Source organism: Alligator mississippiensis, chromosome 3 (genome assembly GCF_030867095.1).
Source record: "Alligator mississippiensis isolate rAllMis1 chromosome 3, rAllMis1, whole genome shotgun sequence".
NCBI lineage: Eukaryota > Metazoa > Chordata > Crocodylia > Alligatoridae > Alligator > Alligator mississippiensis.
In genome coordinates, this window is record NC_081826.1 from 288,980,451 (window position 1) to 288,995,610 (window position 15,160).

The 15,160-nt window shown below is 47.8% G+C and overlaps 1 long non-coding RNA gene across 1 annotated transcript in view; it reads left to right on the plus strand.

Annotated features, from left to right (window-relative positions):
* The first annotated feature begins 784 nt into the window (after positions 1 to 784).
* LOC106738502 (uncharacterized) overlaps positions 785 to 15,160 on the plus strand; it is a 72,985-nt gene continuing 58,609 nt past the window's right edge. The window contains exon 1 of the long non-coding RNA XR_009461174.1: positions 785 to 1,009. This is a non-coding gene — a long non-coding RNA (uncharacterized LOC106738502). The remainder of the gene's footprint in view (positions 1,010 to 15,160) is intronic.

Here is a 15,160-nt window from a genome sequence, read left to right on the forward strand (position 1 = left end):
AGACTTTACTGCAATATTAAAAAAAACCCGCAACCTTACAATGGCACGCAGCACAGCCTTCTACTCCTAATCACACAACTCAGCAGGAATTCACTGACTTTTACAATGAGAAAGATTACTGGAAAAATACTAAGTTTAGTTTTGAAGGAATACTCTGTTGTAAATAAACAAGCATCATCCCCTGCATAGGTGTGAAAGGATTGCTCAGAAGATCTTTCAAACTTCCAAATGCCAGACTATCTGGGCCCTTATCCTATAGGTTTCTGTGTCTAAGGGATTGAGGTCCACAGGAAAAATCCAGTCCATAATCTTTGCATGTGGCTTCTGAAATTAAAGCTTCTGTGGTCCTGATGTGTCTGGAGCTATATGTGAATATGGAGCCATCAGCATTTGCCAAATTCAGTGATAGAGAAACTAATCTCACGTCCTACTAAACTATGCATCAAGCAAAACTCCTGGGAATGGAAGCAGACAATTGCTTCGAATGCAAATCATTCTCTATCTCTAGTAAAGGCAAATGATTCTGTGCACACATCACCATTGTTATATCCTTGAAAGCCAGACAAGATTTAAATGAGTAATAAAGTACCTAATTGGACTTTGACCTTACGCAGAATTCAGTCGGCTTGTGTGTGTGCGTTTTCCCCTCCTTGGCCAGATACTTCCCTTGAGTAGCTGCTGCTGTCTAAATGCTATAGGTCAGTCTGTCACAGTCTGCTGCCTTTTGGCTGAGTTCCACCTGACAGCTTGTCGGCTAAGCCTTTCAAACAGAATTGTTCCTCTGCATCATCTGTCTTGCTTGCTGTTGGACTGGAAGCAGCCAAAGAGGACCACAGGATTACATTGTTAAGGCTATAACGAGAATGGAGTAAGTTTGTACCATAGCCCATGGTATGTCATGAGTATGGATTTATCTCATTCCAGTTTTCTGCTCCCAGCACAATACTAGTCATGAGAAAAAGGCATTTGCTGCTTGAACAACTCCCACAGTTGACATTTAACAAAAGAGGTAAGTTCATTGATTAATTTGGGCTGGGAAAGCAGTTGGATTAGCTGAGTGTCACAATTTTTTAGAGCAGGAATGCCTGGGAATACCAGACAAGGTTCCTTGGGTGAATTTGATATCTTTTTTTAGACTAACCCAAATAGTTGGAGAATAGTTATTAAGCAAGCTTTTGGGTTCAAAAACCCTTCGTCAGGCTAAGGAAATTTCAGCAGTTGGTGTGTGCTCTTCCTTAGCCTGACGAAGGGTTTTTAACCCAAAAGCTTGCTTAGTAACTATTCTCCAACTATTTGGGTTGGTCTAATAAAAGATATCAAATTCACCCAAGGAACCTTGTCTGCCTATGTCCTTAGACCAACACGGCTACAACCTAAACCCCTGGGAATACCAGCATATTCTATTATTTTGTCCAAAATGGAGAAACCTAAAAAATTAATACCTTCTGGTACCTAAGGGCAGATTGTTGAAGTCGTTATTCATGCAACCAAATAATGGTATGAAAGATGAAAGAAAATGACACTTTTCACTTAATGCCAAATATCTGACATGCAAACTCAGGTAGGATGTCATACAATGGTTTCAAATCACTTGAATAAACAGAAATTTTATCATCATCAAGTAGCACAATTGGACCAACAGTTTATACTTCGCACTTGTCCCTGGAGTTCATAGATTCATAGATGTTAGGGTCGGAAGGGACCTCAACAGATCATCGAGTCCGACCCCCTGCATAAGCAGGAAAGAGTGCTGGGTCTAGATGACCCCAGCTAGATGCTCATCTAACCTCCTCTTGAAGACCCCCAGGGTAGGGGAGAGCACCACCTCCCTTGGGAGCCCGTTCCAGACCTTGGCCACTCGAACTGTGAAGAAGTTCTTCCTAATGTCCAATCTAAATCTGCTCTCCGCTAGCTTGTGGCCATTGTTTCTTGTAACCCCCGGGGGCGCCTTGGTGAATAAATACTCACCAATTCCCTTCTGTGCCCCTGTGATGAACTTATAGGCGGCCACAAGGTCGCCTCTCTACCTTCTCTTGCGGAGGCTGAAAAGGTCCAGGTTCTCTAGTCTCTCCTCGTAGGGCTTGGTCTGCAGGCCCTCAACCATATGAGTGGCCCTTCTCTGGACCCTCTCCAGGTTATCCGCATCCCTCTTGAAGTGTGGCACCCAGAATTGCATGCAGTACTCCAACTGCGGTCTGACCAGCGCCCGATAGAGGGGAAGTATCACCTCCTTGGACCTATTCGTCATGCATCTGCTGATGCACGATAAAGTGCCATTGGCTTTTTTGATGGCTTCGTCACACTGCCGGCTCATGTTCATCTTGGAGTCCACTAGGACTCCAAGATCCCTTTCCACTTCTGTGCCACCCAGCAGGTCATTCCCTAGGCTGTAGGTGTGCTGGACATTTTTCCTCCCTAGGTGCAGCACTTTGCATGTCTCCTTGTTGAACTGCATCCTGTTGTTTTCTGCCCACTTGTCCAACCTATCCAGGTCTGCCTGCAGCTGTTCCCTGCCCTCCGGCGTGTCCACTTCTCCCCATAGCTTTGTGTCATCTGCAAACTTGGACAGAGTACATTTCACTCCCTCGTCCAAGTCGCTGATGAAGACATTAAAGAGTATCGGTCCAAGGACCGAACCCTGCGGGACCCCACTGCCCACACCCTTCCAGGTCGAAGCCGACCCATCCACCACGACTCTCTGGGTGCGACCCTCCAGCCAATTCTCCACCCACTGGACTGTGTAGTCATCCAAGTCACAGCCTCTTAACTTGTTCACCAGTATGGGGTGGGATGCCGTATTGAAGGCCTTCCTGAAGTCTAAGTATACGACATCCACCCCTCCTCCTGTGTCCAGGCGTTTCGTAACCTGGTCATCAAAAGAAACTAGATTGGTCAGGCATGATCTACCTGCTATGAACCTGTGCTGGTTTCCCCTCAGCATAATTTGTCCTGCTGGGCTCTCACAAATGTGAGCCTTGATAATTTTTTCAAAGACTTTGCCAAGGATGGAGGTGAGACTGACTGGCCTATAGTTGCCCGGGTCCTCCTTCCTCCCCTTTTTGAAAATGGGGACCACGTTGGCCCTTTTCCAGTCCTCCGGGACTTGGCCTGTGCACCACGAGCCTTCGAATATTCCCGCCAGTGGCTCTGCAATGATGTCGGCCAGTGCCTTCAGCACCCTCGGATGGAGCTCATCCGGGCCTGCCGGCTTAAAGGCATCCAGTTCTTCCAAGTGACTCTGCACCATCTCCACCATCTCTGCACCATCTCTAGTAGAATTCTGCTGCTGCTGCTGAGTGGTAAAAACTGTATTAAGTTAGGCCTCTAAGCTTTCTGAATGCTTATGTTTAAAATATGAACAAGGTTTTATAAATATTTGTAAAGGATTTAGTTGTGTTATTCAATGTCATTAAAATGTGCAGTGTTATGATAATAGCAAGAGATTCTCTCTGTCCAGAAGTGCTAAATGTCATCAGACCTCAAATTTGGTGCAGTGCAACTGGGATAGGAAAGCAGCTGCATTTTCACAGTGGTGATGGTTGCATTTTAGTGGTAATGTCTGTTCATCCAAATTCTGCTTTCAGTCATACCTATTCAATCTTGGGGTATTTTCAATATCTATCCAATGTGGAGCTATTGCTAGAGAAGCAGCATTGTTCAGTAGGTAAGTGGGAGCCATAATGTCTAGAATCTGTTCCTGTTACCGCCACTGATGTACTTTGTGTCTTGAGGTAAGCCACTAGGCTTCTGGGTGCCTCAGTTTCTCTTCTCACCTATTGTCTGGTTTCTCCAGACTGTCTCTTACTATGTGTATATACAGCATGTAGCAGAATTAGACCTCGATCTCCAGTGGGGCTGTTTAAGACTGCTGTAGTACAAATAATGCATTGGCCCTATAGGACAAATTCCACTCAGTAGAACCACGTCCCATCAACTGAAGTTGTGAGCAACATTTAGCCCATCATATTGCTATTATACATACTGTGTCATTTTATGTGCACCCTCACCAAGGTTGTGGATGACACCAAGCTGGGTGGAGTAGTAGATATGCTGGAGGGTAGGGCTAGGATTCGGAGAGACCTCAACAAATTGGAGGATTGGGTCAAAAGGAATCTCATGAGGTTCAACAAAGACAAGTGCAAAGTCCTGCACTTAGGATGGAACAACCCCATGCACCGGTACAGGCTGGGGCTGACTGGCTGGGCAGCAGCTCTGCAGAAAAGGACTTGGGGTTACAGTGGACAATACACTGAATATGAGCCAGCAGTGTGCCCTTGGTGCCAAGAAGGCTAACACCATACTGGGCTGCATTAGTAGGACTATTGCCAGCTGATAGATTGAAGTGATTATTGTCCTCTATATACAACCTGGATACCTTGTCCTCTATACAGCACTGGTGAGGCCCCATCTGAAGTACTGTGGCCAGTTGTGGGCCCCCCACTACAGAAAAGATGTGGACAAATTGGAGAGAGTCCAGCAGAGGCAACAAGTCTGGATAGAGGGTCGGGGAACATGGCTGCTGAGGAGAGGCTGAGGAACTAGGCTTATCTAGTCTGGAGAAGAGAAGACTGAGGGGGGATTTACTAACAACCTTCAAGTACCTGAGTGTTTCCAAAGAGGATGGAGCTGGGCTGTTCTCAGTGGCAGCAGATGACAGAACAAGGATCAATGGTCTCAAGTTGCAACAAGGGAAGTTTAGGTTAGAAATTAGGAAAAACTTTCTCACTAGGAAGGTAGCAAAGTACTGGAGCAGGTTACTTAGAGAGGTTGTAGATTCTCCATCCTTACAGGTTTTAAAGACCCGGGTAGACAAAACTTTGGCTGGGATAAGATAGTTGGTGATGGTCCTGCTTTAAGCCAAGGGCTGGACTAGATGACCTCCTGAGGTCCTTTCCTTGTCACAGTTCCTCGCAGGGTAAAACAGATGTGACCTCTAGAGAAACTGCCCCTTGAACAGGTCCCTGACTTGGTTCCAGCCAGGCAATCAGGGCGATAGCCAGGTGAGTGTTTCTGCCAAGCTGAAGTAACCTCATTTTGAAATGCCTTCATGGAGCCTCTTCTGCAATTGCCGGGAGGGAAAGGGCCAGCCCTTTGTCCATAGAGCCACACTGGGTAGGGAGCTGGCCAGAAATCCCACCTCTTCTTCCTGCTGCCAGAAAGAAGAATCTCTTCCTGCCTTTCTTCTCTGGCTGGAGAAAGGTACGGCCATTTGAGAAGGTACAGCATGGGCTGTAGGTGAGGGTATTTGCAGCCACTACAGACAGCAGACTCCAAGCTATGGGGGTTCAGGGCCAAGCAGCAGCCCAGGTGAAAGTGGTCATTGCTCTGCCCTGCACTGAACCAAAAGAAGAGTCACTAACCCATCCGTGGGGTGCCCCCAGAGCCCTGAGTTTCTCCCTGCTGTCCCACTGCTTGTCCCAAAGAACAGTAACTCCTTATCCCTGCAAGCCTCAGCTCTGCTGCCCTTGTACCAGACCCCACCACTGCAGCAGGGGAACCTCTGCCAGTTCTCAGTGGATTCACCAGGGTTGTGTCCCCTTACCATAGTATGGGCTCGCTTGGAATATTGCCTACATAGAGATCACATTTTCCAAAGGCAATCAGTAAGAAGACAAAACAACAAAAAAAGATGTATTATGTGGGAGAAAAGAATTAAACAAGCAAAACTGACCATAGTTTTGGAGCCTGAATAAAAAAAAAAAAATGAAGTTTTTTGCCCTCTCACCTGGCTATACCTACTTAGAAACCTGCCAGTATCACCAGAAATCAGCCTGACTGCTGTTTCTGCCAGCCCTGGTTACTGAGAACTTTGAGCCTCCAAAACCTAGGATCCAAAGGATGCCGATTGTATCATAGATTGACCCTAAAATACCTCCAAGAAAGGTCCCCCCACATTAGCATTATTTTAATTGCTCCTGTAGCACCAGAATCCTCCAGAAATTTCTCTCCCTGGTGTCACAACCCAGTGATTTTGGTGCCTCGGCACGGTGGAATTTTCCTGCCACAGGAGAGCCTCTTGCAAAGTAAAAGGCTTTCTGTTGCTGCAGAAAACCCCCAGTGCAAGAGAGTTCCCACCATTCGGATGTAAATTTGTGTCCCGCTATTGGCCAGTTCTAAATTATGCACACGTGGCGGCTAGTAATTGGCTTGCTGGCCATTTAAAAATTAGCGCAACTTCCGCCCAAGTCGGAGAACTTTGAGCACGCTGCAGAGTGCTTCTGAAGAGATCTGACTCGTGGCTGAGCTGATCGATAGACTGATCACCTATCGATTCATCTCCTCGTCGCCGAGCGCAATCCCAGACGTATCCCTTTCCTGCCGGCTCGATTTGGAGATGGACGTGCTGGCCTGAGCCCTGCCAGCTGGAACAACTAACGTAGTTGTTCAGACGACCGGACCGTTTTCGTTGCAACAGCAAGCGACGTAAGTAAAGTTTTACAACCATAACGTTTTCTCGGCTTCTCTATTCACCAGCCTGCCCCGATGAACGAGTAATTATTGAATCACCTCGAGTCGGCTTTGGCCATCCGAGACATGGCGACGAGGATGGGATATGGGATCTAAGGGCACGGTGATGGAGAAGAACCTGATCGGGTGCTGCCCCTGGCGCACCGGGACCCGCCACGTAGAGAATGCTAACGATCTATGGGCGCATATCGCTTACCACCAGGCGGTAGAAGGGGATGAAAGAAATATTGATGGTTACTTCTCCGTAAAGAGAGAAGAAGCAGTAGTGAAGGAATGGAGAACTAAGCTATCCCTTGTGGAGTTCGGATGTATAATGGGGAGCGACCAGGTCTATTATCAACCCCCGGAGGAAACCTTGACCATATCCCTAGCCGGGGTAAAAGCGCGGAAGGCAGAGAAGCTGACCCCCGCTCAAGAGTTCGCTCAATGCATTCGATACTTAAGGGAAGGAGGGGAATCCACCCCCGCGGACTGGTTTAACTGTCCGGATTTGGTGCCGGAGTTGCGGGGCCATGAGCTCCTCGTTCAGCTCTGGGAGGATTTGGAAACTAAGGGCCGTCATGTGTTGAGATGGGGTCTAACCAAATGGAAGAAGGGAAAAATGAAAAATGTGCTGTTCCGTACAGTAGCAGATCTACTAAGGGAATACGCAAATTTAGAGGCACAGATGCATACGGCAGGTAAGGAGTCGCTGGAGCGGGCAGCAAAAGGCTCTGGAGCAGCACTCATTAATAGCACCGGCCGCATGATACCGCTAGCAGAAAATGGCGCCGAAAGAAGTGTGAGCCATCCGGGGAACCCGGAAAAGAGGGGCAGAGCTTCAGAAGACCCGGCGGGGATCCGCCTAGCATCTCCTCCCCCTGAGGTGACATCGTTCCCAGCGGCCCCGCCTCCTTGCCAAGGGGAGGGGGCAATGGGAGGAGAGATATACCCAACGCTCCCAGACGAAGAATTTAACTCTTTCTCTACCGCAGCTCACCCGATAGCTGTGACGAAGCATGTTGCAGATCAAGATGGTGCCACGCGTACCACTGTCATCTCACGCTCACGCACCAGGCCAGAAATTCAGGAGCTTTGCAAGGAATCTAAGATAAGATCAGGAGAAACCTTGGCAATGTGGTTAGGACGTTTAATAGTGGAATTCGGATCTGACACCTTGGATAAAGAAGAAGCGAGTGCCTTGACCCGACAGGCGGCATGGAGTGGTGGGCGTGCTACCGACTTGAATGTGGTCGTGGACAGTGCCCACTGGCCCATCCCTCTCCCAGCGCTCGTAGTGGGACAGGTAAACCACAAATTTCACACCTGGCACGAAGGTCGTCCACAAAAGGCTACTGCGGAGCAACTCCTCCTAGCTATAGTTGGGGTGTCATATCTCTCATGGAGCCCGAGGACAAATCCAATGGGACTAACCGCTGTACAACGAAAAGAGAGATGGGCTCATCGCCACCTATTGGACCCTTGGGCGATCCCAACGCCCTTGGAAGCTATAGAGGCCTGCGTGGAGGTATACGGAGGAGCAAATGCCGTTACACTCCGACTCTTCTTGAACCCAATGGCAGGTCAACCGGTGGGAAATCTCTTGGGCCATCTTCCACGTCTACAAGCACTTATGCAACAAGGTGAAGAAGCTTCTGATACTACAAGGGACCAATCTTCGGTATACCCAGCCAGAACACTGAGACCTAGACGGCAAGAATTTATCCCTCAACGAGAGCAAGGGTGGTCACCTCCAGGAACCCCGAAGGAAAGAACCCTGAAGGAAAGAACCATGTTTGGTTTTCTTCTCTCCCGCACCGGACCTACAAAGGCGCAGCTACAAATTTTAGGAGAAAGGGGCCAATCTCGTCTGGCTGAAGCATTGGGATTCAAATTCGAGGACTCATCAAAAAACGAGTGATGGCTGTCAGCTCTGCCGGAGGCCTTCTCCAGTTCAGACCTGACCCTACGGATTCTCGACCATACGCCAAACTCACTGTTTGCAACCCTACCGATCTGGATGACCAACAACAAGCATTCTTCCTTCTCGATACTGGAGCTCAGACCAATGTGATTACCTCAATGATACCTCATCAAAAGACCACCAAAATGATTAAGGTACAAGGGCTTAATGCTATCGCTGTCACAACGAAGGTCAAATTTTGGGTCCAAGGCTACCGATATCCCCTAGAGGCTGTCCTAGGGGGCATCAACATTTTAGGGATCCCGGGGATAAAAGCGCTTGACCTTAAGGAACAAGTGCTACAGGCATTACCCATCATTATCCCAGAACAGGATTGGCATCGACCAACGCTTCATAACAACTCTACCTGGTGATATCGACCAATCCCGACTAAGGGTTCACTAAAGCAGTCCCTTACTGATCTCCTGAGGCGGCTCGAGCGACGAGGCTATATTAAGACTGTAACAGCCAGCACCTACCTGTCATCAGGATGGGGGGTAGCGAAACCTGGAAAGCCTAATGAAGCCCGGTTGGTTGTAGATTATCGAGAAGTGAACAAAAGGTGTCAAGTACTTCAACAACCTAATCCATCTACTCTGCCACAGTGTATGTTTGAGATGGCACAGTTCCAACAAGATAAGTGGGTTGGAGTTACATTGGATCTTAAAAATATGTTCTTTTCCATCCCGATAAACGACCCGGAAGGAATACTAAACATGTGCATTGATGGCATCATGTACAGGTGGACAGTCTGTCCACAAGGATATTGTAATGCTCCATCACTAGCCACTGGTGCCATGAATAACACCCTAAAGAGTTTTCGAGCTTCATATTCTCTTCCTCAAGAGAAGGAACTGAAGATTTGGAGTTACGTGGATGATATCGCCATCATGGGTCGCGATAGTTCTGTAGTTACTAGTATAGTCAATCAACTAGTCACTCACCTTCAAAGTGAGGGATGGACAATTAACGAGGACAAGTCGTGTTTGCAACCTGTAGATGACATTACATTCCTTGGTACTCGATACATTGGTTCTATCCGCCACGGAATTTCTCATGAGGGTCCTAACATCGATCCATTGAAAACATTCTTCCCCACGACCAAGAGGCACTTTCAACAGCTGTTGCATCATTTGAATTGGTATCGACATTATATTGAACCTGGTGATTTGGCACTCCTCACCAAATTACAGCGACAGATCTGTAATAAATCCCGAAAGTCCACGTCCTGGACAAAAGGAGATCAGCAGAACCTGCTTCGCCTGCTAGCTACGGTTAAAGATACACAACTCCATGCCATCGATCTGGGCAAGTCACTAACCGTAACCCTAGGGTTCACCACCAACCATGTGTGTGGGCTGTCGCACATAATTCTCATGATGAGCTAGTATATACAGCCCATCAAACACTTCAAGTGGCACAACATCGATATGGAGCTATAGGAAAAATCCTCCTAGCCGAACAACTGGTGGAGCCTTTAGCAAGGGGGCATGGGACATTACGCACTCCTGGTGCCACATTGTTACCCTTGCTGGATGCGGACAGAGTTGACCCACATTTTCAGGGAGAGTCTAAGACCTGGAATACGCTAGTGCTTACTCATCATTACAACTGGCATTGTTGGAGGTTGGAAGACACGGTACCTGATCCAAGCCCAGAAGATGAGGAGACGGTCCCTATATTGTATGGAACTTCTGCCCCGGTATGGATGGCCTCAGATGGAACCTCCCGACATGGCGGAGGCTATGGGTATTATTGCAAAGCTTGTAACGATAAGGAAATCTTTCAAGCCGATCCAGATGATAATTCAGCCCAAAGATGTGAATTATTAGGATTCCTTGAGGTACTGAAACATTGTCTGACACATCATAACGATACACTCCCAGTTCCGATCATCGCAATTGATTCGCAATACATTTATAAAATTCTTACGGACACAGCTTTTCCTTCTGAACATTTGAATGATTGGCAAGATATTTGGGAAACATTAACTAAATTTGTGTGCCTCCCGTTGATTAGGCACACTAAGTCCCACCGTCCAGATACCGATCCAGTGCATGAGGTAATTGATAAGCTTTTGGAAGATCCACTCCGAACCGACATAGCCTTGCCTGTCTCATCTACCACTGATCCTGAAGTAAATCCATTCCTCGCGTGGCTTCATGAGAATTGGGGTCACCCGGGACCACGAGCTTGCCATCAACGTTGGTGCCGAACCCTTACGGAGCCGGCTTCATACAGAGCTCAGCGTGATTGGGAAAAGGTAGCTCAGGCCTGTGAGATATGTGCTAAAGAAAAGTGCCATAAAACCAAGCACCAACTCGGAGCTTTTGATTCTTCACAGTTTCAAGCAGGAAAAGTTTGGCAGGTAGATTTGCTGGGACCCCTCCCAGGGTCTAAGCCACCAAATAAAGGATTTTGGTGCCTCGACACGGTGGAATTTTCCCGCCACAGGAGAGCCTCTTGCAAAGTAAAAGGCTTTCTGTTGCTGCAGAAAACCCCCGGTGCAAGAGAGTTCCCGCCATTCGGATGTAAATTTGTGTCCCGCTATTGGCCAGTTCTAAATTATGCACACCTGGTGGCTAGTAATTGGCTTGCTGGCCGTTTAAAAATTAGTGCGACTTCCGCCCAAGTCAGAGAACTTTGAGCACGCTGCAGAGTGCTTCTGAAGGGACCTGACTCGTGGCTGAGCTGATCGATAGACTGATCACCTATCGATTCGTTTCCCCATCGCCGAGCGCAATCCCAGACGTATCCTTTTCCCTGCCGGCCCGATTTGTAGACAGACGTGCTGGCCTGAGCCCTGCCAGCTGGAACAACTAACGTAGTTGTTCAGACGACCGGACCGTTTTCGTCGCAACAGCAAGCGACGTAAGTAAAGTTTTACAACCATAAAGTTTTCTCGGCCTCTCTATTCACCAGCCTGCCCCGATGAACGAGTAATTATTGAATCACCTGGAGTCGGCTTTGGCCGTCCGAGACACCTGGGATACCTGGAATTCCCCTGGCTGATGGGTTATTTCTCTCGGATGCCTTCACTCTTGTGCAGTTGTTTTTCCCATTACAAGCAGACAGTAACTTGAGTGGCCATTCCACTAGTGGCCCCTTCTGTCTGCCATTGGGAGTGGCAATTCTCCTTGCCCTAGTATCCCGAAAGCAAGAGAGATTTAATAGTTCCACCCATTCCCTTTCCTTGACTAAACCATATCAAAAATCATACGCAGGGACCTATCTAAATCACAGTTTCACAGACTTTTTGGAAACCACAAAAAACAGCATTGTCCACAATTACCAGGAAATCCAGCATTGCCTGTAATTTCTCCACAAAAATCAACCAAAAACCAAAGAAGTGGTAGTGATGCAGACTGAGTGAAGGTGCCCTCCGCCAATCAGCAGTGAGGGGTGGGGCCACTGTGAAACACCTGTGAAACTGGCTCTGCGTGCTGTGAGCAGGCCGTAAAAAACCCTTTGTCTCGCTGCAACTTAGGTAGGTCCCTAATCATAAAGCTATATACATACAGCATAACATAATCCAAACAGTAATAAAAGCAACATAAATGCATACAGCATAACACTGACTTTCCAAAGAGATCACACATACCGTATCAGTGAACATCAGAAAATCTAAATGACACTCCACAAACACCCCGGCCCACAGTGGGGTTCATGACAACATACCTAAACAGCTTGAGGCCTAAGGGACCAATGCTGAGGATGCTTAGAAGAATTTAAAAAATGGAGTTAATACTCATTTGGATAATGAGATTATGCAGAATTAAATATATAAGGATTTTTTTAAAGACCAAAAGTTAAGACAGGATATGCACCCTCATTCTTCAGGACATAAGCAAACCTCTAAGCAATATGGTTAGGAAAAAGCTTTCCTTGAGGCTTTTCCGCTGCTTCCTTTTCAGCAGGTAGCGTGGATCGGGCCTGAGCAGAGGACAGTGACTAGATCAGGTGCCCGGGGCAGAGCCGTGATTTGCTGCCCACACGCCCCTGGCGACAGATGCAGGTTGCATGAGCAGGGGCACGCAGGGAGCAGATCACAGCTCTGCCCTAGGCACCGGCCCCGTGCATTCTCTGTCCAGCGATCCCAGGCTCTCCATGGAGACTGGCTGGGAGCCTCGTGGGCAGGGAACGTGGCCAGATGGACAGGGTAGTGCCGTGGGCAGGAGGGTGGGGAACGGCATCCAAAGCCAGGGCCAAAATCTTGGGGCAGTAACAGCGCAGGGCTGGGGCCCAGGGCAGAGCTGTGAGGGCAGTAGATCATAGCTCTGCCGTGGGCCCCAGCCCTGCGCTGTCACTGCCTTGTGTTCCTGGCCTCCCTGTCTGTCCTGCTCCCGAAAGCACTCCCTGCCTGCCTATGGCACGCTGTTAGCACTAGCTGCGCACGCTGTCCACATGGGTCCCACCCCTAGTGGTGGCTGTAGGGGGGACGGGCTGGGGTGCCCATGTCTGGCAGTGGCAGCTGGAGCCCATGTCTGGCAGCCAGGGCATTGAGCTCATGTCTGGCAGCGGCAGCTGGAGCCCATGTCTGGCAGCCAGGGCTGCCAGGAAGTGAATTCAGCTGTTGCACTGCTCCAGCCCCACTGCGTACCCGGGGGCAGCAGGACCAGCCGCATGCATCATAGCCTGGCCTGCCCCCCATACCTGGGCCGGGTGGAGCCGAGGGACTTACTGCAGGTTGGACAAAATCCCTTGGCGAGCTGAATGCAGCCCACAGACCATATTTTGCCCACCCCTGGACTAGATGGAGCTGGGCTTACAGTTGCTTTGGAATTCCTGTTTTGGTCTTTTTACAAAAGTCCCCGAAGTAACACCAAAACAGGTCTATCCAATGTAACTAGCATAGTTCAGCATTAGATACCAGGCTGGTGAGCACCTTGTATTAATTTACAGAGTGAAGATGTCTTAGCTTAAAGAGATAGTGTCCATGTCTTCCTCTCTTTTTGTATGAAGCAGCAATGTTAATGTTCAAGACACATGTTCTTCACCTTGGTTTTTGAAAACTCATTTTAGTTAAGACAGGGGTGAGCAAAATGTGGCCCGTGGGCCGGATGTGGCCGGCCAGGCTATTCTATCCAGCGCATGGGGCTCCTAAAAAATTTAGAAAATGAATATTTATCTGCCCCTGGCTGCCTGTCATACGGCCCTCGATGGCTTGCCAAAACTCAGTAAGCTGCCCTCCGCCCAAAATAATTGCCTGCCCCTGAGTTAAGAGCTAATACTAAAAATGGGTGTAGTGGTTTGGAACCTGCAGATCTTGGTGAGCAAACTGGATAAATCCAGAAATTTTTCCTTAATTTTTATGCAGGGAGATGTCTACTGAGTCAATGGGAACATTGTGTACAGACTAACACAGAATAAGGGCTTCAGGATGTTGTATACTTGGAGCTGTGTGTGTACAGGACTTGGCCGTTCAGAGGTGCTAGGAGGTCTGTCACCAGGCTTAAATTCTGCTGAAAACATTTGTCCTGAGTCCAGTTTTCCTACCAGATAGCCACACTTCACAAAGGCACAGATCCAGCTGGCATGTCCTGCCCGAAAAATTACACAATGTTTAAAAGTAAAGAATGCAACCCAGCAATTGTCAGCCTGCTTCAGATGTGGTTTGTTACAGTATGTTAACGATGCAACATCAAATGCTAAATTCCATACTGCAGCCCAGTGCTTTGTGGCATGATGCCTGGCATGATACAGAAATGTAGCCAGTGGCTGGAAAATGTACAGCTTGCCAGGTGGGATTTGATGGAAGTATTTTCAAATGTATCCGCCCCACTTGTAAACACCTCACCGTGAATTTAACCTAGATGAAGACACCTGTGGAGCTTGTAAGAGGGTAATTGGTTGTGAAGGGAAACTGGACTCTGTAGACAGACACACCAGCTATAATTTATTTTTATTCTGATTAACATTACAAATGCAAAGAACAGATGAATACTCCTTATCTGTGAGTTTCGGTTGATAAGCAGCAGCGTCTGTACTGCAAGAAGAGACTTGTCCTCCTGCTAAAATCATTGACAGATTGTCCCACAGATCATTTGCATGCAGCTTCCTTCCGTTCATCTCTCACAAGTTATACACTTGCATCTGGAGGACCCTTTGGTATTTTCTCATGATGTCCCTATCCTTTTTGTTCATGTTTTGACAACTTTGCCAGCAGACTGCTAGCCTTCATGGCATCAATTAATAATTGCATGGCAATTTAGAACATAAGAATTGCCATTTACTGAGCCATCTTGCCCAGTTTCTTTTGTTGCACACTGGCAGAGAGTGGATGCTGAAAGGGAGAGTGAACAGGGTATGAATAAAGTTTTTCCCCTGATCCTTTCCCGCTTGCAGCCTCCAGGATTTAGATCTAGGAAGTTCTGAGTCAGAGGCTATCCCTTTAATTCCCATGTTCAATAGTTTTTAGTAGCTAAGTAATTCTTAGCACCTCCGTTCCGAGACAGGATCCCGGGCTACTTACCTGATATGTGGGGGCAGCTGAGTATCCAAGAAACAGGATTCACAAAACCAGCAAGCCGAGTGCAGAGCTTCCAAAACTAGACTACAGGAAATGTGGAGGAGACTGTTGTCTCTCCTGCTGACACTGATCCACTTTATATAAAATTTTTACGTAAGTAGTGGTCCAGAGAGAGTGAGAAAGGCTAAACAAATTAAACTCTTAACATTTGCAGTCAATCTGAAGGATATCTAGGGTGACATGGTTACAATGCACAAGTAAATACCACAAGAAGAAAGTAC